The 27,732-nt window shown below is 44.0% G+C and overlaps 1 protein-coding gene and 1 long non-coding RNA gene across 8 annotated transcripts in view; one reads left to right on the top strand and one right to left on the bottom strand.

The window, feature by feature from the left end:
* The window catches only part of TBXAS1 (thromboxane A synthase 1), a 242,680-nt gene that overhangs the window by 182,165 nt on the left and 32,783 nt on the right, over positions 1-27,732 (top strand). The gene's annotated exons all lie outside the window — the stretch shown is intronic.
* LOC104147338 (uncharacterized) lies at positions 34-25,842 on the bottom strand. Its single transcript, XR_694884.2, has 3 exons — positions 13,557-25,842; positions 10,624-10,719; positions 34-288 (listed from the first exon to the last, which is right to left on the bottom strand). It is a non-coding gene; the product is annotated as an uncharacterized lncRNA (long non-coding RNA).

Below are 27,732 nucleotides of genomic sequence, written 5' to 3'. Positions count from 1 at the left end.
CTTGAAAATAAATGCTTCCTGGAGATTCAGGCATGGAAGGTGTTGTGTCAGTCTGCTGGGAAGTCCAGGAGTCTTTTAGAAATGTTTTGGCCTTGCTTTTTCAGAAAGTCTACTCTTAGATTAACTTCCCAAAGTCGCTATTTTAAACCCCAGTGGTATCTTGGCATTTACCCCCTTCCTTGACTTTTCCAAGGACTCTACCAAATAGGCAATCTGGAGATGAAAAAAACATCATTTCTTTTCTGGGGAAATCCCTTTGACAGCTGAGAACTGGTGATTCCATGATGCCTGAAAAGATGAGTTGTTGAGATGGTTAATGTATTTCAGGGTAAGATTTCTAGCAATATATTTTTTTGACATTACAGGGATTCTTTCCCCCTTCTTCACCAAAGTAAAAAAGACTTTTATTTTTCCGTTTGTTCCATTCAAGCTTATCAGTTTCTTGCCCTAAGTCTAATTTATCTTTTGCTTGCAAAGTCACATGTTGCTCAGTAACTCTACCTTATTGCTATTCCTGAGCAAAACTGAGTCTCAGGTAATGTATGCTAGACAGATATTCATTTTCACCCATGAATTTTCTTGGTATTTTGCCATCATCGTAATAATTGACCCACTATCATTGCTACAAGGTTCATGTTAAAGAATAAATTCTTCTAGTGACATGGACATTTAATGATGAACATCTTAACAATGCAGTACTTTAGATGTGGTTAGACAGATTTGTTTAAAGAGGCAGTAAAGGAGGAATGCATCTCCCCCATCTTTCTATTCCCTTCTGCCCCTCCATCTGAGGCTTTTTTGGAGGAAAGAGCATATTTGCTTTTAAACTAAGGAAGAATATCACAGCTGATATTCTGATACACAGCTGAATAAGAAACTGGTTGCAGTTTTCTTCAGGATCTATATCCCAGTTGCTCCTATGTAGTGCCCTGGACATTATAGGGAAATCAATACGCTGCTGCCAGGGAGAAAGAAAACCAGTTCCTACCAGTATCAATGTTTAATCTATGCTAATGAGCAGTAGCAGTGCTGTGCTTTTTGGCTACGGGTAGGTAACATTATTGACAGAGTAGAGAACAATTCCAGGTAGGAGAGGAAGATCAAATTTTGCACTGGGCAGTCGGGCCTTGCAGAAGCGAGGAGTTAAGATCAAGCTGTAGTAAATAATCTCCCCTTCACTGACTTTGGGAGAGAGATGCTCTTGCCAGGCATGCCAGAGCAGTTAGGTATGGCAAGAAGAAAGGTGTGCACTGCGTGACCACTTAGGAACAGCGGGGAGCCCTTCCTGGGTATGGGTGCTGGATCTCTTGGTTGCAGTCTGTCTACCACTGAGGACTCTGTGTGCGTGAAGCAGAGGCCAAGTCCAGAAAGGTGTTTAGACACTTAGCTACTTTGGTTTTAGTGGGAGTTAGGCACCAAAAGGTTTTCTATAAGGTATAGGCTGCTGACTAGCAAATACATAGGAATGAAAGGGAGGCAGCCAGCCAGAAGCACAACCTTGCGTGTAAGAAATGAGAGAAACCAAGACATCTGGTCCTACTGAATTTGAGAAGAATGAGAGAGGGAGGCCTTGGACATATGTGTCAATACCCCACACGGTATCTCAGTGTTAACAGACAATAGCGTTCGTCAGGCAGGAACTTGTCTCCTGGGGGGTATTAAACACTGAAGTAAACAAAGAAGAGTTTTCAAGCTCTGTGTTAATTAGTATCCAGTTGGAATGAGATCCCTCCCTGTCCCCAGGTTAATGGGCAGATTCTTCGGGGGATGAATACGTTGTTCCAGCTCTCGCGTCCTTGTCTGCCGCAAGGATCACCACTGACTTTCCTAATTCGGAGATACCGTGAAGATTCAGGGATGAAATCTTGTCTCAACAGTATGATCCATGTTCAGTAGTGACTCTTGAGATTTGGGGAAAAAGTACCATGTCTTGATGAGGACTTTTCATGGGCAGGGGAAGAGAGGAGAAGCACTAGGGCACAGTTCATAAAACAAAAATGACTCACAAATTGTGTGTGTGCGTGCAGGCATGCGTGCCCGTGAGAGAGCAAGGAGGAGGAGCGAATGAATCATGGCTGAAGAAAAGGTCTTTCGTCTGAAAGTTCAACGCAGACTCCTGAACTGCACGTATTATACATGCAAGGTGTGAATGCTGAGTTGAGGAGAACACATGCCTAGTTTGTTAAAAAAAACAGCAAATCCCCAGCAGCAACCACGATGAAATTAAACTTATATTCAACATATTTATAGCATTAAAATGATCTTAGCTCATATGAATATAAGGTCAAAATGGAATTTTTCCTCCAGGTATGTACATAAATTAGGTTGCATTAATAGGAAGTAACCAGTCCATTTATTTGTCAATAAGCATTCAAAGTGAAGGCTGAATGAGCCTGTGCCAGAAGGAATGGAAACTATTTTGCATTTCATGATTATGTAAAGCAGTTCGTGGTAGAATGAACTTCTTGTGACCTCCTCCCCTTTTTTCTCCCTCTCCTACCACCCTGACAGCACATAAGTATTTAAATAATTTCCATTTCTAAGGATGTGTTTGTGTATTACATCTAATCAGCGAGAGATGGCTTTTGTATCGTTTGTCTTGTTTTATCTCGTGCTTCCTTTTTAACATAGGCTGAAAGAAACAGTAGTATTTCTGAGTTTTTCCTTGCTCTAGAGATGTAGTGGTCTTCCAGTGATGTGGCTTTCCCTACTAACTCATTTACCTGCTAACCAGATAGCAAGACTGGTACTGAGGGAGTAGTCAGGAAAATGCAAAGGAAAATGTAGAAAATTCATACTATTTGAGGACTGTTCAGTTTCACACCAGTTAATGTTTTTTCAATGTCACAGAGATCTGAATGACACTTTTTTTTTTTTAAACTAGTATCACCAAATAATCTGATGCCTGATTTTCAAAGGGCAGGATGAAGGTCTTTTTGAAAATCAGTTTTTAAAGCAACTACAAACTTGCATCTCAGTGTAACTAGTCCCATCTTGAATGTTTTGGTCAGTGCTCCAAAACGCTTTCTGGGGATGTGGGCTGATTAGAAGTGGGTTTTCTTTCGCTGCTGCAGCAGCAGCTGAGATGGCCTCTGGGGATCGAACGGTGACGACTGAGAGTCACCTGGATGGCTTGTACGGGCTGGATTGTGGGTTTCTACCAATTCTTAGAGGATAAATAGGTGCTTGAATGAAGACTTATTTAGTAACTGGTACCAGATTCTGCAGTTCTCTTCAGCCTCAGATGTAATGAAACTGAAAACTGAATTACTTTCTCACACGTAGGAACTAGCCTTCCTAGCTGCCACTGAAGCCTAGTGCATTCAGGACATGTTGTAGAAACAGAAGAATTAATTCTTCACTACTGTTGACCTAACACTTTCCACCTGCCTGAATTCTGTGCTTTCAGAATCCGGCAAAACAATTATATTGTTTTATATGTAAAACATTCTGGTTTTACGTGCATCTGCAACAAAAAATTGAATTTCAGAAATGTTTCTGTTAATAAGTGGGGGAAAAATACAAAAGTATTTTTTTTTATGCTTAACATACCCTCAGGGCAAAAAGAATGAATGAGTTAAAATGATTTTGACCTTCTGCTGGCAAGAGAAATTTTGAATAAGCTTTAACACCTTTCTGAATATTCAGTGTTAGGCTTCAAGTCTGAAGGAGAAAATTGAGAAGAGTCTGAAAAGTTGTGAGCATCGGACAATTATCTGTACCCCTTTGCTGCAGCTGCTGATCGAAACAAGAGGAGGAGGAAGTAAAATGATGTCAGGAAGTCCATGTATAGTGAGCTGGAACAAAGCACTTCTTCGAGAGCTTGCTGTTTGGGATTTGTTTTCAAGACGTGTAAAATTCATATGCACTGGGGCTATGATATAAGGAAGGTTTTGTGCAGTCAGGAATGAAGATTTAATAGCTCGATAAGTAAAGAACCTTATAGATAATTTCAAGGTGTTAATCTAACCTTGCTGTGCCTTTAATCTTTCAGCTTTCTGGAGAAAGGAAAAAACAAAAGCTGACTGTTTTAATATCATAGAGTAGTCAGGGAGAAAAATTTCTTCCAGCAGAGCAGCTTTTAAATAAATTATTACTTTTTTTTTCATGATGGGGAAAAATAACTGTAAGATGGATTTAAAGGAAAGTGAATTTACTAAGTGTCCTGCATCTTTCCCTCTCACTAATTAGTAACAGTCAAATGCTCTTGTTCTGCAGACAGTGACTACAAAGAAAAGGATGAAGAACTTGGAAAAGGCTCTAGAGCTGAAATAATTAGGCAATTTATCATTTAGGGTAATTGGGCTTGTGCAAAGCAGCATTATTTACCACAGGTTTCCATTTCTTCTAACTGGCTGTGAAAATACAGCTGCAGTGATCGGGGAATGCTCTTAGTGCTTTTTCCAATAGGCATTGTACCGGAGACTTTCAGTTCAAAGTGCAGTGTTCCTCCCAGTGATTTTTTTCCCCCTCAGTGATCTTCAGAAGCAGCGTTCAGCTTCTAAAACCTCGAACCAAAATTAGATTAAAGTGCCCAATATGGGGTCAGAAATGGGAGGGGAAGAGAGTGGTGTTTCCACCAGGGAATTTTCACTTAACAAACGAAAGCCTTTGCTTTGTTTCAAAGGAAAAATTGCCAAGTAGAGGCACATCTTAATCACATTGGCAGCCAGCTGAGATGTTTATGCTAATTTCCAAAGGTATGTAAGTGTAGGAATCAGGGGGTCCAAAACTCCTGCCTCCGTGATGTGAAAATCACAAGCATTTAAGCACTACCAGCAGATAGCTCTGATGTTGTTTCAGTTTAAGGGGAAAGGGGGGAGAAGTCAGGAAGGGTTTACTTGAATTTCACTGAGCGATCGGCAGTAGGGTCGCCTCTTCCACTTTGATAATCGGGGAGCTCCTGGCATTTGGAGTGCCACCAAGTTCAGCCTTGCCAAAGGGGAGTACGCTCTTCATTTTTCAGGGTGAAAGGGCTCAGCTACCCCTTTGCAGCTTGTCAGGTTATGCTCTTCTCCCAGCTTTATACCGTTGCCCTCCGTTCTTGAAGGCTGTGTCTACACCAGCAGCTTTGCTTGCAATGAGTGCCCCTCCAACATTGAAATTCCCTGAATTTGACCCACAAAAGGCTCTCATGTGGGGCAAACCCAGCACCGCGTGGGTGCTGCAGGGTGTCACATCTAGCGACTTTGCACCATGTGTACTTTGTGGTGCTGGGACCCACACTCAGAGAGAGATGTCCCCAAGCTGTGCGTAGAAGTAGTCAAGCACTAGGAGAAACTGCTATTTAAAAGTAATTTCAGTGTGACCACCTGGTAGAAACCAGCCAGCAGAGACCCCCACTGGGAGCTGAAGTGAGAGGAGGAAGGTGATATTTAAGAGCATTTTCACTCCCTGCCTGTGAGAAATTTGCAAATATCCACTGCCAGGCTCTCATAGGTGGGTGCCGTAGAAGTGCTTTTAAGTGGCACAGCTTGACACCAGTTGTATGCCTGTCTTCAGATAGTGTCACAGGTTCTATTTTTCCCCCAATAGCTTGTTATTTTAAAGCATTTGTGTATGTTTGATATCTTTCATAAGAAAGTCATGACTACCAGCAATTTCCTATGGAGATGGGAGGATCAAGAAGCCATAGATTGTCACCTAAAATATTGCCTGTCGCCTGAGCGAACTTATCGTGTGATAAAATGCAAAATTCGGATGTAAATTTGGAGTGCTTGATCCCTCACCAGCAGAGCGTGTCAGCTCAGTTACTGAAAAAGCATACCTCCGCATATGTGGCCAAAGAGTCAACCAAGGAAGATTTCAAGGTTTGTTAGATTTAGTGCCATACCATAATTCGTTGGCTGTTTACACTGATTACCTTATGTTGAGCAGAGTGGTTAGCCAAAATTCCCAGGCCTTGGGGTTGTTTGGCTTAAGGCTGGGAGCCAAATATCTTTGAAGTGACCCTCCCTATTTACAAGGAATGTACAAGCTCTCATTTTGCCCAGCGCAGCAGGAATGGAGCAGCAGGATGTGGCTCCTGCGCTGGCAGCTCTGCAGAGCGATGGGGACAGTGGCGGTCTCTCTCCAGGCTGTTTCTCCAGGCTGTATTAGCCATACTTCCTTTTCCTTTTCCAATCCTTTTGCTGCTTTTGTGAACATGCAGGTCTGCGCAGAGAACGGCGCAGAGAAGCCGCTCAGCCCACGTGTGTGCCGTATTCATAACCTGGCCTTGCATTGCGACGGTCACCTGTGTTGTGCAGAGGGACTGTAATCCTGGTTATTTGATTCCCTAGTGGGGCTTGTCTGTTTCTTGTATTTGCCCAGAGAAAAGAGCACTTGCTTTACGTACACACCTGAGCAATGTTTAAACCAAACTATAATTGTCAGGCAAGCGACTTCCTTTTCTATAGGTTGGGTGCTCTGCTACTTCAGTGCTGCAGACTCCTGCTGTTTAGAGTAAGATACCATATCTTTTAACAATATTTTATGTTACTTTAGCGCTTTTAATCCAATAACAGCCAAACAATATAAAAATATTAACCTCAGGACCTCCTTAGAAGGCTTGTAATATTAGTGACCCCATTTTTTTGAGTGTGAGTTCAAGGAGACACAGAGAATTTAAAAGTTTTCTTGAGGGGAAACAAAGACCTCGTCATGCAAATTTACATGTTTTGGTTCACTGAAATCACACAAGAAATCCTTTGCAAAATAATTTGGTGTTGCCCCCACAGGCTTCAGTGAAAATACATTGATTTTCATTACACAGAGATCTGAATCACTGAGCTCAGTAGGTCTACTGGTATGCTGAAATTAAAGTATGTGCATCACCTTATGTGGGGTCAGAAACCCAAATGTTTTTTCTCCCGGTATTTTGAGTAGTCCTCACAAAGCACACTCCTTTCCATTCTGCGGGGGGGGGGAGGTATTGTCTGTGAAATTAATGAAGTTTAGGAGCTTGTTACTGTGTAGTCTAATCTTGTGTACGACCAAGGGCATAGGACTTTCCTGAATTAATTCTGTTTGAATTAGTGCACTTTTAAAAGAAAACTCCCAGTTGCTTTAATTAAATGGCATAAAATGTCTTTCCTGACTTTGAAAATGAAAAATTCCAAGAAAAACAAGTGCAGCAAAGTGCTTTGTTAATCTTTTTAATTATCCTTGTTCCATTGTTGCAAGTTTTGCTGTTCTAGAAATGTTGGGCAAAAGTGTCTTAACGTGTTGCCTTAAAGATTATAGGATTGTGGAACTGTCTGCACATTTTGCATTAATTAAAACATATAAATCCTACAAACTGTATCCAGGGTAACTGCAGTCTAAGAGCTTGAGTCTCGGTTTTCATTTATGCCCTCTTTCACTGCTGCTGTAATGGGAATGGACTGTCAAGGTGTGTGTACATCATCCTTAAGCTTTATCTGCAGCAGTATTAGCATCATCTTATTACTTCACGATACGATCTTGTTAACATCTAAACATGCACTTGCAACTAAGCTAAGGCTTCCTTATGCTGCCGTGGTAGGACCTCGATGTAATTGAGAATCAGGCTCTGTAGACATATCTCTTGTTGGAAAGCAGCAATACTTGTCTTGCTGGCAAGGAACACAAAGGGAACCAGCAATTCAGAAAAAGGATAAGAGAAAGAGAAGACAAAACACGATACGCTCCAGTAGGTTTTCTTTCTTCATAGGTGGGAAGAACACGGATGTTTTTGTCATGCTGCATACTGACTTTGGTGTAAGGAGCATAACCCATACAAAATAAGGTATTTTCTAATAAAAGTTAAGAATAGAGCAGAAACAATTGTTTTGTTCTTTTTTGTTCTGCCTTCTTTTATATCTTGTGTTAGACTGAAGTCAGAATCCTGATACAGGAATGCAGATGATCTGATTAAAAATGAGGGTCATAGTGGAGGGAAGTTCTGCTTGCAGAGTGGTGATACAGAGATACCTGTAGCTTAGGAAATCCGCAAAGAGCTGGCCTAAAGCCCTATGAGGGTGTTGCTTTGCTTCAGATCCTAAGTGGGATCAGTGCTGTGTGTTAGTAAGTAAGAAACTGCTGCAGTTTGGGCTCATGGACGCAACTGTGCACTCAGCGCCAAAGGACCAGCTGCTCTGCCGTAAATTGGGGTGGTGCTGAGGGGGAGTGAGAGACATGGTAAACATGCAGAGTAGCAGTAAATGACAAGAGGATATGATATGTAACATTAACCAGGCTCAGTGTTTGCTTAGGTTGTAGAACGGTCTTTTAAATCAATCTTTTACTATCAGTGGAGCCTTAGCAGCGCGCTTAGACAGAGAGCAATGCAAGGACACGGAGACCTGGTGCGGAGTGAACGCTGAGCGTGCTTTCCTATCTCTGATTTTATAAGAAAACTGTAGATAGAACCAGGTCACAACTTTCAGATGTGAACTTTTCCCATATTTGGCAGCATTTGGAATTGGGCTCTGATTTCATCCCCCTTCCTGGTGTAAGGATTCGTCTCAGTCACCAGTCCTGACATCATGCATAAATACGGCTGGGAATGCCGTGCAAGGAATCTTGCTGCTTCTGCCCTCGCGTTTCTGTTTCTTTTAGAAATATGACCAATCCTGATTTAAGGGCTACCAAGCAACAGTGTACTTACCGCATACTTGGTTAATCTGTTCCGTTAGTTAATTAATCCCTCAGTTAAAATAAATAAAGGCTATCTTTGTTTCCAGTTTGAATTTATTGCCCACAGATTGCCCTGAACTTCTGTCATTCTTTGGCTGGCATATTAAAGACCCTTTGTCTATCAAAGGTATTTTCTCCCCCTTGTGCAGACTGTAATTACAAACTCTGATGATATCCCCTATTAGTGTTTTCTTGTATTAAAATTATAAGAAAGTTTCTAAAATTTCTCTTTATAAAATACAGGCGTTCTAGGAAGTTGAACCATATGGGTGCCTATATTCAGAGGCTCATCTAGTTTTTTCAACATCCTTTTGAAAATGTGGGTATCAGAGCAGATGAAGTATTTTAAAAGCACGCTCCACCGGGATGAAGCGCTACCAAGCTCATCTCCCAGACCTGTTCTTGCTCAGTGCTCCCTTGTTACAAGCGTTGCAAGTTAGTGTAGTTAAGTGTTTCTAAGTGTTGTCATATCTTTTTGTCACTGTATTATTTTCCTGTTACTATAGCTCTATAAATACACTAGGAGAAATTAGCTGGAAAGTATTGACACGGGTTAAGGGACTGCATTTTGATTTTATAGGAAAGCAGTGTTTGCAAATCTCTTAATTCCCACCAAGTCAAAATTAATTTCCGGAATGATTGCTTGAAACTGAATCGAGAGTTTAACGCCTCTCGAATCGAGAGTTTAAAAGTTTTCTTTTTTTTTTTATTATTTACTTTTAGTATTTCAGATTAAGGAAGTAGTAAGTTAAATCCTGCTAACACTGAGACTTTACAGAGAAATGTGGTAGCCGCGAGACACTTGCTGTGCATATGCAGATATGCAAATTCTAAGCAGTGCATTGGCAAGCTCTACCAAGCACTTACATGCATCTTTATGCATCTAAATATATGTGCACTTAAATATCCTTCTGCACTGGGCTTTGCTGTGAGAGGGAAGATATTGACCAGGACGTTCTTGATAGTAGGTGGATTTTGAAAAGGTCTTGAGAGAACTTTCTCAAGTGAACAATGGGGAGAAAGGGTTTAATTTTGATGTACTCTCCAAAGGGTGGAATTTTTTCCTGGTGCCGTACGTTCTGTCTCCCGGTCTGGATCAGCATTACTGTCAGTGATGCACAGTAACCAGGCCAAGCTGCGGGATTTTAACCTCTTCACTTCTGGACTGCAGGAAGCAAAAAGGGTGTCAAATGAGCCCACATTACCAGCTGGAGCTGGCAGGTTTCTCCTGCTATGGTAAGAGATAATAGACTGAACACTGGTTCATCCAGTGAACACTTAAGGTATTAAATGGAGCTATTTAATTTTGCTGCAGAAAGGGAAAGCTGCAGAAAATGAATTTGCATTGCTCTTCAGAGCAGTGTAGGAAACGCAAATCTTGAAGTTAAAAATCCAGCAGAGCTCGTGGATGTATTCTGTTTAGATTCAGAGCAAAGCTCTGAGGGAAGCAAAGCTTTACCAGGAACAGTCAGAGCTGTAACACGTGGTTAAATCTGTAGCATTGGAAGGACTGGACAATAAATAGTTAAAACTGGTTAATTATTTAAGGGGAAAAATTATGAAATATAAAATATTCAAACTGCCTGTGCCTGATGTGCGCCGTTGCCACAAAGACACACGCACACCTGGATTTTAAATTCTTGCCTATTTGATGCTTTTTTTTTTTTTTAAAGTAAAGCTATGTTAATACTGAAGATGGAAAGATGGAATACTATTATTTGTGAAGCATTAATAATAAACAAGACAGGAGAGGAAGTCTTCTGTTTGTTTCTGATAGAGGAAAATATGCCTCCGTCCTTTAAAAAGAAAATAATTTACAACACTTCTTAGCTGCTTCCAAAACGAGTAACTTACTAAGTGTTGCGATAATTGTGCAGAGAACCCGTTACGGTAACACAGTGTAGCTACAAACTGACTGGGAAATTGGTGCCTTGAGTCTGAAATTACATGTTGCAGTTACCAGGCGTCATTTCAGATTAGCTGTACCTGTCTCGTGGGCAGCTCATGAGGAGCCACATTGGTGAGTCAGAGAGAGCTACGATTTCCCTCGCTTAGGAGCTGGCCTGGCATGGAGAGCTCAGCCTAGAAACAAAGATAAAATAAAAATCAAGCTACGCTGAGCTAGCGAGCCGAGAGACGGGGTCTGAGAGAGAAGCAGTTCGTTGGAAAGCTCAGTAAAATATGCCTCCTGCAAAACTTGGAGGTGGTGTGAGGCAGCTTACATACCCAGTGACAACTCTCAACTACCTGGCACTTGCCTGAACTCTCTTTCGACATCTGCACACCTGTTCTGAGCAGGCAGAAGGCAACATTTCTCCTACTGTATCTAAAAATGGCACTTTTCACACACAAAAAAAAGGCTGTTAGTTGCAGGATCTTTGCCAAACTCCATTTACATGTTGGCTGCTTAAAAGCCCATCTGCAGTGTCGTTGGCTTGACATTGGTTCACTTCCTGTCCTGAATTGCTGTAAAATCCCCGTGCATAAAATGCTGGCTCCGTGACTTTTCTCCGCCTCAGTGACCTTTCCCTCCCTGTGCCTGCTCTGTATGGCCCCATCTCCATGTTCCCGTGGCCAGGCATTTTGAAATCCACGTGATTGATCACTTTGTGATCAGAATTTACTGATAAGGAATACAACTTGGTTGGGCAAACGTAAAAGCTGGCAGTTTGCAGCTTCTCTGCTTGTGACGCCGTATCCCTTTGCGTTTCTGGCGCGGTGGCCTGAAGCTGGGGTATGACCCCGAAATTGGGGGCTGTTGCCTGGCGGGCACGAGTCGTTTGAATCACGGTGCTGAGCAGCACTATGCCTACGCGGAAGCGCGCGTTGCAAGAGTGCGCCGAGCTCCTTGAGGACCCAAGTTGTGTGAGCAGCAGATGTGATAAATCCGGGCTGCCTAATGGCAGGCACTAGAGCGGAACATTTTGTCATCAGTGCTCATTATCTCAAGATTCTTAATTAGTTTCATTGATAATTTTGTCACACTTGAACGTTTCAGATGATTAAATATTTCAGTGCTTGTTGGGTGGAAAGGCTCTCTGTTGTATACAGCAGGATGTAACACCCAACTCTAGATAGCTAGTGGCGCGCTGGGGTTCGCAGCCCTGTTCCCGGCCCCTGATGAGAGCTGCTCTCCGAGTGTCTCGTTGCAAATACGAAGGTGATTGCTTTAGGAGCAGCAGAAGGCGAAACGGTGAAAAGGCCTAGTTTTGCCTCTCTGCTTTGAATGCGATGTTTTCCCTCCACTGCCTGGTGGAGGAGTTCAGGTTTCCCAGCTGAACGCCCAGGAGTCGTTTGGAGCAGGCTGCTTCCTAAAGAGAAAGGTACTTCCCACGGGTGGGTGTTCCCGATGCGCGGGAGGAGGCTGTGGGCCCTTCTTTCCTCTCCTCCGCGCTCGTGCTGAGGGCAGGGGCTGTTCCCGTGTCGTGACTGCAGGGATCTGCCAGTCTCCCTTTTTGCATTTAATGTGCATGTCTTAAACTCCCGCGCACCCTCCCCGCTGGGACTGGATGTGCCTCCGACGTCTGCAGGGGCGCAGGCGGCTCCTTGTGCGCCGTGTACGCGCGCGCGACAGCCAGCGGGACGCGGGGCCCCTTTTAAACCTTTGAAGCGCTAACAATAGCTCGTGTCCAAGCTAAAACCTGTCCTGAATCACAAGGATTTTCACCCCAGAAAATGTCTAGTGTCTAGTTTATGAAAATAGTTCCAATAATAAAAATAATAGAGAAACCCTTTAAAATGCCACTTCTCGTAACTGTTTACTTAAACTGTGGGCCTAAATGCTGAATGTCTGGTGTAAATTGGCGGTATAAATTCCTTGTTTGCTTCCACAGAGAGTTTGGCTCTGTGCCTTGAGACTTGTAAGAAGGGAACATTTTAAACCTATGGTTAGGAGACACAGCACATTCATATCATTGCTTTAATCAGATTACTTTTTTTTTTTTTTTTTTTAAGTCCAAGTTGATTTTTTTCCGAGCCCTGTTCCTCGACTGTTCCCTATAGGTGGAATGTAATTAAACTCCACTGGCATCTCCCCCTGCTGGGATTTAGACTAGGGACAGATCTTTAGGAAGCATAAAACAAATACTGTGAAAAAAGAAACCTTGTTAGAACAGTTGCCAGAGAATCGGCTCTGCTCCATTTACAAGCTGATAGTTTTGAAAATCAACCCCCTCTCCCTTTCTGAATTGCTTTCCAGAAATTATTAATTGATCATTTAAACACCGGGGCAGGGGGGAACCCACCAGTCTTTCGAAGCTCTCGCCCTGCTCCCAGGCTGAGAGTTCACATGTCGAGAAGTCCTTTATTATTTTTATTTTTTTGCCTCAAACCTTGACTTTTGCTTAAAGTAACTCAGCGGGTCGGCATGGCGCTGACGGCGCTGAGAAGTGCGGGCTCTGAGATGAATTGCGAGGGCGACGGGTGCTGAGACCTTCAGCGTGTTGGTGTGGTGGTGGTGGCCTCACCCCCTAGAAGACCCTCCCTTGCCGGGGTCCGGGGTGGCTCGTTCCCCCCGCATCAGCCGAGGGAGCGCGGACCGGCCTTGCGCCCCACTCCTGCCCACTGCTCGCTGACAGCTCCTAGAGATCTTTCCCGTGTTTTACCTCAGCTACCGCCGAAAATAAATTAGACCTGCCTCTCAGGTCTGGGGATATGGTTACAGAATAACCCTGTGAGAACCGTGCTGCAACCGAGCAGAGACTCTGCCCCCAGATATTGCTTGACTAACGGCTATCGAAGGCGAAAGTGAGATGATAATAGTTTGAGATCGGCCCTTAGCGAGCGGGCGTCTGTATTGCAAAACCAACGGTGCCGTAAGCGGAGCTGCTCTCGGTGGTCCTCCTCCCTCGGGATTTAAGGCATTCTCTTTGGAGTCGGGGGAAAGACCTGATGCTGGGAATGGCTGATTTCTCACCTACCTGGTATGAGGTTTCTTCCACTTTTCTATAGAGTATTGGCTTAGACGGGTCATTGATCACATTGAGCGTGATAATGTCGCCGTAACGTGTGGTGAGCAAAGTAAATCAGGTCATGGAAAATGAACTGCTTTCTCACTCTGCCACGGTGGAGAGCGGGCTTTAGTCTGGGAGTGGCGTCGCGTCAGATCACGGTCACCACTGCCGTGGTGGTTAGACTATCATGAGGCTGTTTTGTGAAGCTGTTTCATGAGACTTTCTCTTGGGATTTTAGATACAGTGTCATGGAAAGTCATTTAGTCTTATGCTCCTAGCTGCGGTTGTAACATTAGTTATATCCCACAGAAAACCTCTCTCAGGGCTCCCAGAATGTCTACACGCTTTTGAAATTTTTATTTATTTTATTTTGCCATGCTTTGGCAGCAGTGAAGTGCTTCCTTATCCCCTAGCTGGCAAAGTCTGTTATTGTGGGTTGCGGGGCAGAGCCCTCAGCCCGGCTGGGAGGCAGCGCATCGTGCTACTTTCAAGGATTGCTTTTTCCTCTCAAGGTGGTGGTTGGAGTTGCTGAGACCCAAAGTGGGTGCAACCCTGCTTCAAGATGGCAAGTTTTCTTGCAAAAACCCTTTATTAGGTGGTGGCAGGAGAAGCAGTGTGAAGAGATTTTTAGAACCAATTAGGGAAAAGTATATGACATAAAACGGCTAGGAGCATTTACAACTTATAGACCAGTCGAATGCAGCTTTTAGTAGTGTGTGTATTAAGCTCATTAATTTGTTTTTTCTATACCATCTTTTTATCTATACCAATTGTTTTAGCATCTGGGTGCCAGATATACAAGGTGATTACCACGCTGCCATGGTGTAAAGAGGCTACAGCTCACCATGAATTCTTTGCTTCCCCTCCTCCCCTTGCCTGTCCCCAATTTCACACTCTCTTCTTTCTTTCTTTCCTTTGTATTGATATTGTCACCATGATCCATCATGCATAAGGGTGCTGGGCTTCTGAGCTGCTCCCTGCTTTATGAGTTTCACGCTTCCTTTGTGTTTAGTCATATTTGGTGTCAGAGTGAGCACGCAGAAAGAGGATGTTCTTGTAAGCGTGTCCTGAAACCACGCTTATCTCGGAGGCTAAAGGTAATTTACAAAAGTAAGTATCCAAGTGCACTATGGAGAAAAACAATCCAATCTGTGCATCTGCTCACTGCTATTAGGAGTATTAGTTTTCAAGAGCAATCCATTATTGTGTGAAGTACCTTATTTTGTTAGACAAACAAGAAAACCCACACTTTTAATCTCCCAAACCTTTTAATGGCATCACAGGGTGCGGGTACTTAAGACACGGATACCTACAGCAGAGGGATGAAATGGCCTCAGCTTCTCCATACTTTTGACCTGCAACCAGCAGGAAATAGAGGAGGACTTTGCTAGTGCGAGTGTTGCATTTTTGTAAGCCCGTCGGGTGAATACACTTGGGCAATAAAGGCTACAGACTGCACTTTGAGCACTCTGACTTTCCTATGGGTGCATTTTAAACTCGAGCCCGCGGTGTTCATCAGCAGAGGCTGCTGGAGCAGGGGGGTGAGCGGAGAGGTACGATCAGCTGCGGCCTCATCACCGCGGGGCAGCGCTTCGGGGGCCAGGCTGGCTGCAGCGTTGGCTGCTGGACTGCGGCAGGAGCGAGGGCAGCGGCAGGGAGCGGGAGCAGGCTGCCCACCGCTCTGCCCAGCCGGAGACAAATCGCTGCAGCAATGCTGCGAGCTGCGTCTTGTAAAGAGAGCGGAGGAGCTGCTTTGGGGGTCGAGAGCAGGAGCAGTTTTCTGCAATTGCCTGGAACAGGGTGAATTCGGCACGTTCTGATAGGTTCCAGTCCACAAGAAAAATAAGAAAGGGGGGAAGGAGGGTCACCCCCAGTCAGATGTGTTATATTATAATTATATTATAACTAGCTGTTCTTTATGAATAGTTTGCCTCTTTGTATACCTATGGTTTGGGCGGTGTGGGCGGTGTGGGGGTGTTTCTGAGAGCACAAAGTGTTGAAGCTGGCATTTGCGGCCATGCTTTTGCATCTTCTTTAACGATCATTGCAAATTTGCAAATTTTCTTTTGAATTAGGCTGCCAGCACTGTAATAAAATGCTCTTTGTGAAGAGAATATTGAGGAGAAGAAGGGAAAAGAAGAGGGCATGGGTGTGCTTAATAAAACAGATACTCCGCACCATCGCAGGTGCAGTTTGGTGCTGTTTAGAGCAGTCACTCATCTCTCTCCAAATAAATAGTAATGACTGTTTCCTGTGACTGTGCTGTGAATCATGTTCAGTCCATGCAGGGGAGTAGAAAATAAAGCTGCATGCAATCCACACGAGATGATGGCTCTTGTAATATGCAGCAGTTGGGCCTGGTTAGAAGCGTTTCATTATCTCAGAATTAAGAGAGAGCTTCCTGCTGTCGCAAAGGCTTGTTTATTCCTTCGCCTGCCCTCCCCCTCCTTCCATTCTTCCTTTCTTTAACTTATATCCCCTTTCCCTTTCTGCTGTCTCTGAAATGTTGGCTTAAAGCTTTTGAGCAGAACTGCAAGGTCAAATTAGGGACAGTGGCCCTGGAAGTACTTTATTTTTTTGCATGTTTTTTGATTTAATAGAAGGGTACCTGCATTCTCTTTTATCTTCTACCTCTTCTCTTAGCTTATACTCAAAATTTATCAGGAAGAAGCTGAAGAAACAGGCCTTCTTTCCAGTGAACTTCAGATATTTGCTTCTTACCCTTGTCTTGGTCCAAAGTGCCGTCAGTGGGAGTCTTTTAGTTAATTCCAGTTAGAGGTACCGCCTCATACAGAGCACCCAGCCACCTCCAACAAATGGCTACTGGGTGCATGCAGAGCAGTTTGTGCATAAGCTGGATGTTAGATGGCAGCTAGCAAATTGAGAGTAAAACCAGCCAGATCATGTCCTTGACTGAAGGGCTGAGCCAGAGCTGGTTGCCTGCATCCTTCAAGAGGGAGGCCAGGAATCAGAGCTGCCCCTCAGGCTTCACTGTCTCTGCAGAGCTGCAGCACGAGGTGAGTAAGCCTACGTGAAGCTCGCATCAAGGAGCCTACATCGTGGCTCCTTTTGTGGGTATTAGAGATGGATGCCTGTAGGGAGATATGTCCTATCCTAGGATCTGAACGATCTCCTGGGGATTTTTCATTCCTTGTTGGGTATCAAGGGTGCCTCAGGTGACTGCACCTCTAATGTAGATGCCTTAGTTAAGTGCCTCAGATAAGAAGCTGCATGGACCTTGCTGCTTGAAAGACTGTGGAGAACGAGACACCAAGCAGGTTCTCCAACTCTCCAACTTGTGCGTCCTGTCTAGAACAAGTGCAGATAACGTCTGTGCGTGTCATGTCTCCTCGCTGGGGTCAGAACTGCTGGGGAGTCCTGCTTGCGTATCACTTGTAGGCAGCAGAAGCATGCAGTTGGAAAACTGGAGGACAGTCTCAAGCCAAGTGTGATTTGGGAAACATCTAGTCTCCAGAAGGGCTCCGGTTCAGGTTTCCATAACGGGGGGGGCTGCTTAGATTCCTTACAGGCGGAGGAGGACAAGCTGGGGTGTGCATCCCTTGAACACAGCCTTGCTGCGTTTAGTGGCCAGCACTTTTGGCACTAACCCGGTGCTGGCAGGGCCTTTGTGGGGTATCAGATTTCAGCCCTCAGCTAGAGTGATGGAGGGACCTGTGCGATCCTTCCTGGCTCCTCTCCAGCAAGTTCTGAAACTAGAGGAAAAAATGAACTGCCCTAAGGACACTAGCTTACATGGACGGTGCCGTCCTGGAGGGTGAATCCGTGAATAGTAATGAATTCATTAAACCTCCTAAAGCATCCCTGTTTAAGTAGTGTTTGCCTCAGCAGCAGTCAAGATGGTTAAAAGGCAATTGCAGTCACTGAAATATGTAGCAAAACTATTATCAGAAGATGTCATTTTTTGCAAATGTCAGTACATAGATTTTTTATGGGGATATGGTGACAGGTAGTGAATAATTTAACATAAATTTACATAATATAGTGCAGCTGTTAATTTATGGCCATATTAGACTACAAGGTTATGTATCTAATGGCTTTTGGTCTCTCTCGCTCTCTCTCTTTTTTTTAAGTTAAAACTTTTCCTAAATTTTCCCACTTTACTCATAATTCGTGAGACACCTATCTTCCCTCCCTAGTCTGTGCATGTCATACCCTTTTTGTAGCCATATGATTCACACTGAACTCATTCCTATCTCCAGCCTCAATCATTTCATCAGTTTGTGTTTTTTTAGCAGGCCTAGGGGGGCAAGAAGTGCTGTTATGAATGGTTGGCTTGCGTTTCTCAAGCCTGAGTTCTCAGGCACTGCCAGAGCAATACATCCTTCTCCTTTGCTTGAAAAGGTGGAGCCATGCGGCTGACGTTAACTGCTCAGTAATTCACTGTGGCTTCCTGTCTACCTTCTCCAAAATGGTCAATGGAAGTGACTTCAGCTCCATGCTTGGCACCTGTTTTTTCAGAACATTTGATTGGAGATGTTCCGTGATACAAAGAACACTTGCTTACATGTCAGAGAGGCGTCCATGAAAGTAGGGTTGCAAGATGATGGTACAGAGACGAGGCTTAATTCGAGAGGGGCCTGTGAGGGCATTAAGGAGCGCCAGGGCTCCTTGGTATGCAGTGGGATAGAGGCTGCCGACCATGTTGCTACTAACAGGTTGGCCAAATCCCCCTTCTGCCATCGTCTTGCCCAGATGATACCCAGCTTGTGGGGCAGAGCAAGAAAGGTGTGCGCCTAACTGCACTTGATGGCCTCTGAAATTTTTCCCAATTTTGGCACCTGAATAAGATTCAGGCTTTCAGAATGGCTGACTACGTTTAGCAGCTTCCAGCATAATAACAGTAAGTTGAATTGTCTGAAAGTCTGGCAGCCAATGGCATGGCATCTAGGTGGGAGGTGAGCTCTCCTTGAAAGCCTCTGAGGAAGGTTTTACTACCTTCAAACCTCAATGTACAGCTTGCAGTTCAACAGTGAAAAGCCATGATTAGGAAGCTCATGGTCCTACGTAGATTAGAGGCCTTTCTTATGAGGCAGTTAAGTTTCCATCTAATTTGTTTGGGATTCTATTTGAAATATTGAAAAAAAGTTAAGATACACCTTTCCTTTCCCCTCCTCTTCCCCCCCCCCACCACATGATGGACATGAGAAAACGTGATTCACGTCCAGCAGCAGTTGTGTTTGCACTAAAGTGTATTCGAATAGGATTAAACTGTACGCAGTTTTACACATAAGCTTTGGTAAAAGGTAGCTGGAGCAAAGGGTGAATTTTTGTCTGTCTGTACTGGGTCTTTTTGAGTCTTTTTGTTCTCTGCAAGGAACAGTAGTTGTTAACAACTTTTCTTCAGCTCGCAGTTACAGTGATTTGTACCCACTTAGCTTTCTAGCATTGGAAGTCCCAGTTCAGCCCTCTGAGAATCAACCGAAGCGTGAGCAGTGCACACCGTGTACTGCTGCATCTCCCCAGGAGAGGGGCATGCACCCTTCTCATTTTGAGACCCATGTAAATTGGCGGTGGGGTGGGGAGGGGAGAAACGAGTGGTTGCTTCGTTTCACCCTTGTCCTTGCCTTGATCGTTGCGTCCCGCTCAAAGCTTTTGGGAACAAGAAAATCCTGCGTGCCTTTGACCTCAGGGACTATGCCCGCTCTCTGTGGAGCCACAAAGCAAGCAATCTCCTCTGCAAAGGCAGGTAAAGCTCTGAATGAACTGTGGTCACTGTTTTTCTGTACAGCACTGTGAAAAATGATGGGTATTTTAAAGAGCAAGTAAGAAAAGTGTCATTGTACTTTTACTGTCTCACAGACCTTTCGTGGGAACTCACAGCAGCTAGGCGATGGCGAGCTAATGCCTGTTTGCCTCTCCAGGGAAGGGTCTGTATTAAATACCCCATGTGTTCCTTGCTTGCTGCTCCACCTCCAGTTAAAGCGGCTCATCATAGCCAGCGAGCAGAGAGAGCTGTTGTTAAACAGGAAGATTCCCTCCTCCCTGCCTTTTTGTTTCTCGAACTGCTGATTCAATAACATGTTAGGTTAATTCATAGAAAAATAGTGGACCGAGTGCCTACCTCTCTTCTCGTGTTTCTGTAGGGCTTCCAGGAATGAAAAGAATGAGCACGCAGACATGCTGTTTCTCTAGAACACCACAGAGGTGTATTTAGTGTGGTTTCAAACCTAGTCTGGATTCCCACTGGACACAGTATAACCGTTTAATAATTAATAATCTCTTTTTAAAAAAATCAAAGAGGATGGAAAGAGGTTGATCTATCCAGCAGTTCTTAACTGACAGGTGGTTATGGATTGAAGAAGCCTAAATTCTTACCACTCTTATATTTCTTGTAAGGAACAGTGAGCAAGCCCCACATTTTTGGGACAGTGGAGCTTAGTGTTCTTGGAGCACTAATTGGTATATTAAGTATAAGACAACTATGAGTCACTGTGGTTCTTATTCAAGTCAAAAGCATAAATAGCACTTCTCAGATATCCACACTGTGTCAGTCAAAGATACTGCATTTCCTTTCCCCTCTGCCTCTAATAAACATCCGCCGACCTTAAGCTGCTATATACAGGAAGCAGCCTGTTGGTTATTGTGTAAAACTGATAAGGTCCCCCGGGATGCTTTATCTGTCTCTGTTGCGCGTATAAATTTAGCTTCAGTTATTGTCGTTTTTGTTCTTTTACCCTTTTTCCTCTCCTCCTTTTTTAATGCCTGCTAAGTAAATATGGCATTGTGGAAAAGGGGATAAAGTAATTTTTCAGCATAATAGGATCAAGGTCCAGAAACTTGAGAATCTATCAATCTGTTTTTGAAATCTGTACCTGTTACATGTTACTGTACCCTACCCACACCCCCTTTTCATGCAGTAGGAAACTACAGCAGACCGGGGTGCCTGTCACTGTGATTTTGCTCTGAGACATTATGGTATTTACAGCAATACTGTATTTCTTTCTGTTTTTATGGCAGGTTATAAAGCTTTGCTGCTCAGCGCGGTGCTGGGAGATGGCAGCCAAGATGATCTTTTAATGTGGCTCTTTATGAAGGTTGAGTTCTTGTGGCTCTGGAGCAATTAATGCTCTTAATACTTCCAGTATTGCTTAAGAGTTTGGTGTTGGGAGGGTGGAAACAGGGTTCGATATTATTTTTTTGTATTTAAGAGCTCCACTGTCTTTGTTAATTATTGGTACATGGGCCAAAAATGCGGACAGTGGTGTCTCAAAGGTGGCTTCAGCTTCTGGGTGGGACGCGCGTGGCGCAATGCTGTTGTCCCTCTCTCTTGCCTGCGGTGTGCCCTGTCCTGGGAGCGGGTTGGAGAGATGAAGATTGTGGCTGGATGCAGCAACCAGGGTTGTCCTGAGGTGACTCAAGCTCTTTTTAAGGTTTACTTTCTGCCTTCTGCTATCGCTCTTCCAGCCTGGAGTTAGGGAGCCAGAGTCTGTGTGGTCTGTTGTTTGTGCAATTGTTCCTTACGCAGCTCTGAGGTAAGCAAATGAGGGAGCATTTTGTGCTCAGTTTGTAAAAGTGTGACTAATTTGACAGGGTTCTGGGCAGAGGACATTCAAGCCAGACGTTTTACCTGCTGCTTCGCAAAGGCTGAAGTGGTAGCTGGGTAAGCTGATGGCCGTTTTTGCCTTTGAAAATGCCCCACAATGCTCTAGTCTAACTCTCACTGTCCCTCAGTGGAAACTTGGCACCTGCATGTTGTTTTTGCCTTTGAAAATGCCCTCTTTGGCCTCTCTCTTTCTGTCTGAAGATGGCTGAGCGACTTCCTTTACTGCTGAGCAAGCCAACGGGGTCTTGTGGCTGCGCCTGTAAATACTGCTATGGCTGGGTACCAGGTGTGGTGAGGGACAGCAAAGTCTCTCTTGGTTTCATGGCAGAACATCTGATCTCTGCCCTGAGAAGCCGGCAGTCTGCAGGACGAATGCAACTGGTAAGGAGTTTTCGAAGGCGGCCTGCATTTGCAAACCCCGGACACGAAAAAGGGCCTGGGTTGTGCCTACAATGTGTCTGCTCTGTGTTCAGAGGTATGGCTGCTGCTTATGGAGACATAACCAAGACAGTGAGCTTATTTGGCTTTGATTAGCTAAGTAACCTTGGCAGCAAGAAGACAGGATGAGTTAAATACCTTAGCATTAATCTAGTTACTCAGGAGAGTTTATTTTCGCTCTCCCTGAGCTTTTTGCTGCTGGAGACTACACTGCTCTTAGCTGGGTTAAAGCTAGCGGAGCGGTTATATCCACGTTAGCAGCCTTAACTGCAGTATAGACTTACTCTATGAAGCTCAGTACATTTTGCAGGAGAAAGGCGATAGGATCAAAAAGCCTAAAAAACTTTTAAGGTAAAAAAGCCAGAAAAAGTCCTTTTGCTTCCCTGTCCTTTCCCAGCTTCTCCAGGGTGAGAGTTGTACCTCCTTTAATACTGAGAGCCCTGGGCAAACCAAGTGACAAGCAGGATCTTCAGGAAATGTCAGCAGCACCAGCTGAAGTCTTCATAGCACTGAAGCTTCCCAAACTTCCCAAGCCCAGGCTAGGCCCTGCCTCTGGGCTTGCAATACAGTTGTTGGAGATCTTCCACCATGTTTGGATGAGGGATTTCTCCAAGCCAGCCAGGGGTGAGGATTGCACTCTGGTTTCCTCAAAGGTGATTTTATCAGAGTGGTGCATAAAAACGCGTTAGGGCTTTTTGTCAGTAATGAACAACTTTGTTCATTAGGTTAACATTGGCTGCTGTCACTCGTGAGTACGTTTTAATGAGGAAGTGAGCATTCTGAAATCACGGAAACCTGGCACTCTGCAAGCTAATTCACAGCTCACTGAAGTCAGTGAACAGACAGAGTCCCGCTGAATTCAGGTCCCATTCAGAGCTAAGGACCTGCCCGTGGTTTCCCCATGTGGCTACTCAAGTGTAAAGTGCAGCTGCCACTGGCAGGTTTTTTTCTTCCATTTAGAGTTCTGAATCCATCCGGTATTATTTTCAAGGCAACAACACAGCAATTGAAGTTTTATTCTGCCTCCCTAGATTAAACGTAATTCTACAGCATTTACTTCCACTTTCTAGTTTGCTTTCATTTGACCTGCTAACCATGTCACACAGCATTAGCTTTGTAAATGCTGTCATGAACTTAGTTTGAAGGTTTTTGCCAGGTCAGTTGTAATTCCCTGTTTTTCTCTTGCATGCCAGACCAAGCAGGAGAAATGTATATCATGGGTGTAAGCCCAAATTTGCAAAGTTTTTGTTTTAAGTATAATGGACTAGTCAAATAATTGGAGAGGTTCTAAGCTACCTTCATATTTTAAAGCTGTCCTTTCAGCTTGGCAATCCCTCAAACCCACTCTGTGTCCCTGGGTGTTTCTGGTTGAAATATATATTTAAAAAACAAACAAACCAGACTTTCACAGTGAATAGTTTTGCATGCAAATTCCACTTGTTGATTTGTGGAATAATTATGAGAGTGTTTTAAAAGTTCCTCTTCATTATTTCCTTTTCTTCTTATTTAACAGTCATACTTATTTCCGTAAGAGCCCTTTTTTCTGCATGGTACATTTGTATTATTTATACATCCCTGCTGCATGGGAACCAGAGAGTGAAACAGACTTTCCTGAGGGAACATTGCTGCAATCCTTATTCCTGTGCTTGTTGCAGTAGCGCTGAGAATTTCCACCCTCAATCTGGGCTTTATTGGAGTGTAAGATGTTCAGAAAGCTTAGTAGGAGATAGACTCTTAAAAGCTTGCATTATTATGCTTAAACTGGCAAGACAGTGTGGATTAAAGGTTGTATTTCCATGTTGGAAACTTCAGCTTCTTTCCTGATGTGGGAACTGCAGAGGCCTAGACCCCCGCCCCTTGGTGAAACCCCACTGAACTGTGTAGGACCCCTGAATAACTACCCAGGTTCCCAGTGTCCTCTCAGCAGGACTAGCGCCTGGATGTTTCCCAAGGTCACCCTCAAAGCTTGTGGCTGTGATCACAGAGTCCTGTAGATGCACCCGAGATGGGTGAGGAACAGCAATGGCTGGGCTACTGCCCTTTTGCCTGCACCACAGGTTACCTTCCCGTCAAATGTGCAAGCCTGAGAGGTTGCTCCCATACCTGACTCAGTCAAAATGACCCATTTTAGCTTGCAAACTTTTGGTAGTCAGGTTTTGGGGCTGAATGAGTCGGGGAGCAGTGATCTGAGCAATTCTGCTGTCAAGACCTGAGGGGTTGGTAGCTAGCAGGTGGGGATGTTGGTAGGCATTGGGAGCAGTAACCTCATCTGGCTCAGGTGCACGCACAGCAAGTAGTACGCCTATGGCACAGCCACATGCAAGACAGTAACCTTCCCAATATACTACAGCGAGACAGTGCAGTCTCATAAAGGTGTTTCTAGTGGCTTTGTGGAGCACTCGTGTGAGCATGGGCTGCTGAACTGCATCCACTGTCCATTCACAGCAAAATTCAGAAAGTTAAAATAAGCAATGTGAAGGGGAAAATGCGAACTAGATTTTTACACTCCTTCCTTAAGAAGCAAGGGAGACCAGATGGGTCATCACAGCCCCTGCGTTCCCAGGGAAGCAGATGCTTGGTGTCTCGTTTGGAAGGGCCCACAAAACTCCTTCTCTGCACACCACCAGCACATGGTGGGTCATGGAACGTATCCCAGGCCTTTGTAGCCAACTTGAAACATTACTAGCTGCAGTTGTAAAGTACCCTAGGAAGAAAGCAAGAGAGATCAAGATTTAAGTCCTGGCAGTAACAGGGCATTTGTTAAATAAAACTCATCTTTAATGATCAAAGCTGCTGTTGGTACATGGCTGAGCACAGATATCTTTTTAACGGTTTTCATTTTCATATTAATCTTCTAGTAGCAAGTGAATTCTTTTTAAACTGTAGAAAGAGGTGCTATTTCCACAGCTTACCGTGTTAGGGGAAGTCATAAAAAAGGGACCTTTTCCAAGTGCTAATGTTTCTGCAAATTGAATTTCTCAGGACACTCCCATTAGATAATGGGTGAATCTGCTGTCATATAGTCCCAGGTCACTTCCCCAAAGCCATCAATTTCTGTAAGATTTCCGTTGGACTCCCATAGGTGGCTGCTGGCAAGGAAGCTTGTTTAGCTGGTTCATGTGTTGTCTTAGCAGTTTGGTCGCTCTTTCAGTATAGCCTTGACCTCCAAGTCTTCAGATAGGAGTAGCGCACATCACCACCGGGATATGTTTGCCTTAAGGGGATTATATTGTGGCCCTTTCATATGAATGTATTGAACTTGATTTAGGGGGAGCAGTGGAATGAAAGAGATGTTTCAGTTTCCTAAGGGAAAATGAAGTGAACTGTATAATCTCAACTGTTTGTTTTAACTCTTGCTGCAGTCTCTGGCTTTTTCTCATGTCCTTTGTCTGCTGGCAGTGACTGCTGAGTGGTTTATAGCATCCTATGCTTTAGCTTTGTGTAGTAAGAGAAGTGGTACGTATAGGCAGTGCTGTAGGCAAAGCCCTTTATGTTTTAGTATAGAGTGTTTTCTCCTTTTAAAATGTCAACATTAATACTGTGATGCAAAGGAGCAGGGCCTCCATTAACCCTCCCCAACAAGGAATGAGCTCAAGACCCTACTCGTTCTTTTATTAGAGCACTGGGGTTTCCCCATAAGGCATCATTTGTTATATTACTTCCACCTGTAAATTACATTTTCCTTTTGCTTTCTTTTTCTTTCTTTCTTTTTTTTTTTCTCCTTAAATTATACTCTTGGGACAGAAGGGGAAGGTATTTCTCTGAATTAAGGTGCGGGGGCGGGGGGAGGAAGAAAAGAACTAGTGGAATCCGCTCCATCCAAATTCAGGGAATAGAGCGGATGCCCCAAGGAGAAAGTGCCCTGCCGAAGCCTGCAGAACAAAAGAGGAGGCATCTTGGATGGACCGCATCAGGATTATTTCTGGCTGGTGGGTTAAGTGCTTTTGCAAACTCATAGCATTCGCACCATTGTTTTTCATCTAGTCGATCTTCTCATATTTTTGGGAAGGATCCCATTGCCTATTGCATGCTTGAATACAGCTGGAAAAGCAGCCCTGCTTTGTGCCAAAATGATTTGCTCCACCTCAGAATTGTTATGCTGTCAGTGGTAAAATCTGTGCAGTGATGAATCTGTCATTCCTCCTCCCTTCTCGTGAAAACACGCTGAGGCCTGAGCTGATCAAAGACGAGGGACCCTGATTTGCAAGCTGAAGTGAAGAAACGAATGCCTTAAGAAAGAAAGTGCAGCCAACATCTGTAAGTCTGAAAAAGATATCTTAGTAACTTCTCTATCTGGCACTGGAATCCCTTCATACTTCTCTTTGTGAGCAAAAATGAGAGCAACAGGACTAAAACTGAGTCAGTGTTTTAGCAACGTCTGCCCTTGTTAGACATTTACTTGCATAAACACACTCAGTTCCTTATGCACTTCCTGGATACTATTAACATAGCTGCGATACCATAATGTGATGTGATATAAATAAATCCTTCTGCATCCATCACCGATCAATTACACAATGATTGTTAAATATTTATCTGGCGTTTTTTCATCAGTCCCACAATTTTGTCATCCAGGTTCCTCACAAAGTGTAAATGATCTAAGTGACCTACGCAGAGATCTGATTAATTGGGTTTTATTACAGTTTGTGTCACTGACTTCAAAGGAGTTATGCTGATTTACACCAGGTGACTCTAGGCCCCTGAGCTTCCGGCTCAAATCCAAAGGGTTCGCAATGGAGGGAGACATGTAGCCCAGAGACAGAGGGCAGCATCCTCTGCTGATGGCAGTGAAGGCATTGATCTTAGTGTAATAGAAACATTTTGCACATCCTTTAACTACTTTCCTTTAACATCATAGTGTTGAAATTGTGAGATTAAACTGTTACAAATTCTACTTATTTATTTCTTCATTGTCACAAGAAATAATTAATACTGAATCTTTAAAATCCTGCTAAGGCAGGTAAGTTGTAATTAATCATGAGCCCTTCATCAATAACTAAGTATTCAATTGCATTAAAGGTAATCTTTTTTTCAGCAAATATCAATCATTAAACGAACTATTGTTTATTTCTAATTCCTAACATCAACACTATTAATTCTGTAATTGCAAGTGTCATGAAATGGCCAGAGCATAATAAAATATACATGCCCTATAGCCTCCATATTAAATCAGAATGTCATATTGACAGATACTGTAATGCTGCAGATAAGTCACCCTCTTTGTAGCCACCTTTTTCCAACCAAAATAACTGAGATTAAATGAGAAACAAACACTGCCTGTGTCGTAGTTAATCCCCTTTGGAAAGGTCTGAAGAAGCAAACTAGTACTTAGCACACTGATAATTACACATATTTAAAAATAGATATGTGGCTATTTATGCTGTCTAGGGTATTAATAACTTTATTTATACAACGGGTATAAAGCTCAGCTGGGAGAGCCAAGCCCTGTGTGACACTTTCTCATTTCATGTGGGAGCAGTGGTGGCTCTAATACTTTTTAGCGAGTAGAGATTTCACCAGAAAATTTTGTAGCAGACCTTGTTTCTGTGTGCATGTGCACAAATAACGCAGTTGAGGTTTAAGAGAGCAATATTGTTCAACACAAGAACAGTCTAGGTTATTCGTTATCAACAATACAAAGAAGACAGAAATATTTTGTTGCTACACGCTGGAAAACAGAAAAGAAATGTCCTTTGGCATCTAAAGGACCTTGCAACTTTTTTGTCTGCCCCATTTTCGCACGCAGCCTGTGTTGCCATATGCTCGTCTCTGTGAGCTTGGAAATAGCCAGGGAAATGCCTGCCAAGGGCTACTGCGCGGGTGCAGAGTCCTTCGCCCTCCAGCGCGTTGTGGGGCCAGGTTGGGTGCTGCCACGGGCGCCGTCTGCACTCAGTGCGGGAGGGAAATAAGGCTCAGGAAGGTTTCAGGCAGGGCTATAACGCGCTGGTGGGGAAGCAGCTCGCTGTCCCCAAGGTAAGACCCGCTCCCGGCGTGGGAGAAAGAAAAGGCGTGCGTTCTCACGCGACTATGCACCCGTGCTGTTTTGGGGGGCGTTTCAGGTGACAGAGGCGTTCAGGTGGAGCGGTCCTTGTCCCAGCCTGAGCTCCCAGGCAGGCTGGGGGGCAGAGCGGGGGCCAGGAG

Source organism: Struthio camelus, chromosome 1 (assembly GCF_040807025.1).
Source record: "Struthio camelus isolate bStrCam1 chromosome 1, bStrCam1.hap1, whole genome shotgun sequence".
In the NCBI taxonomy this organism is placed as follows: Eukaryota; Metazoa; Chordata; class Aves; order Struthioniformes; family Struthionidae; genus Struthio; species Struthio camelus.
Note: the sequence above shows the minus strand (reverse complement) of the source record. Positions and strands in the feature narration are given on the sequence as shown.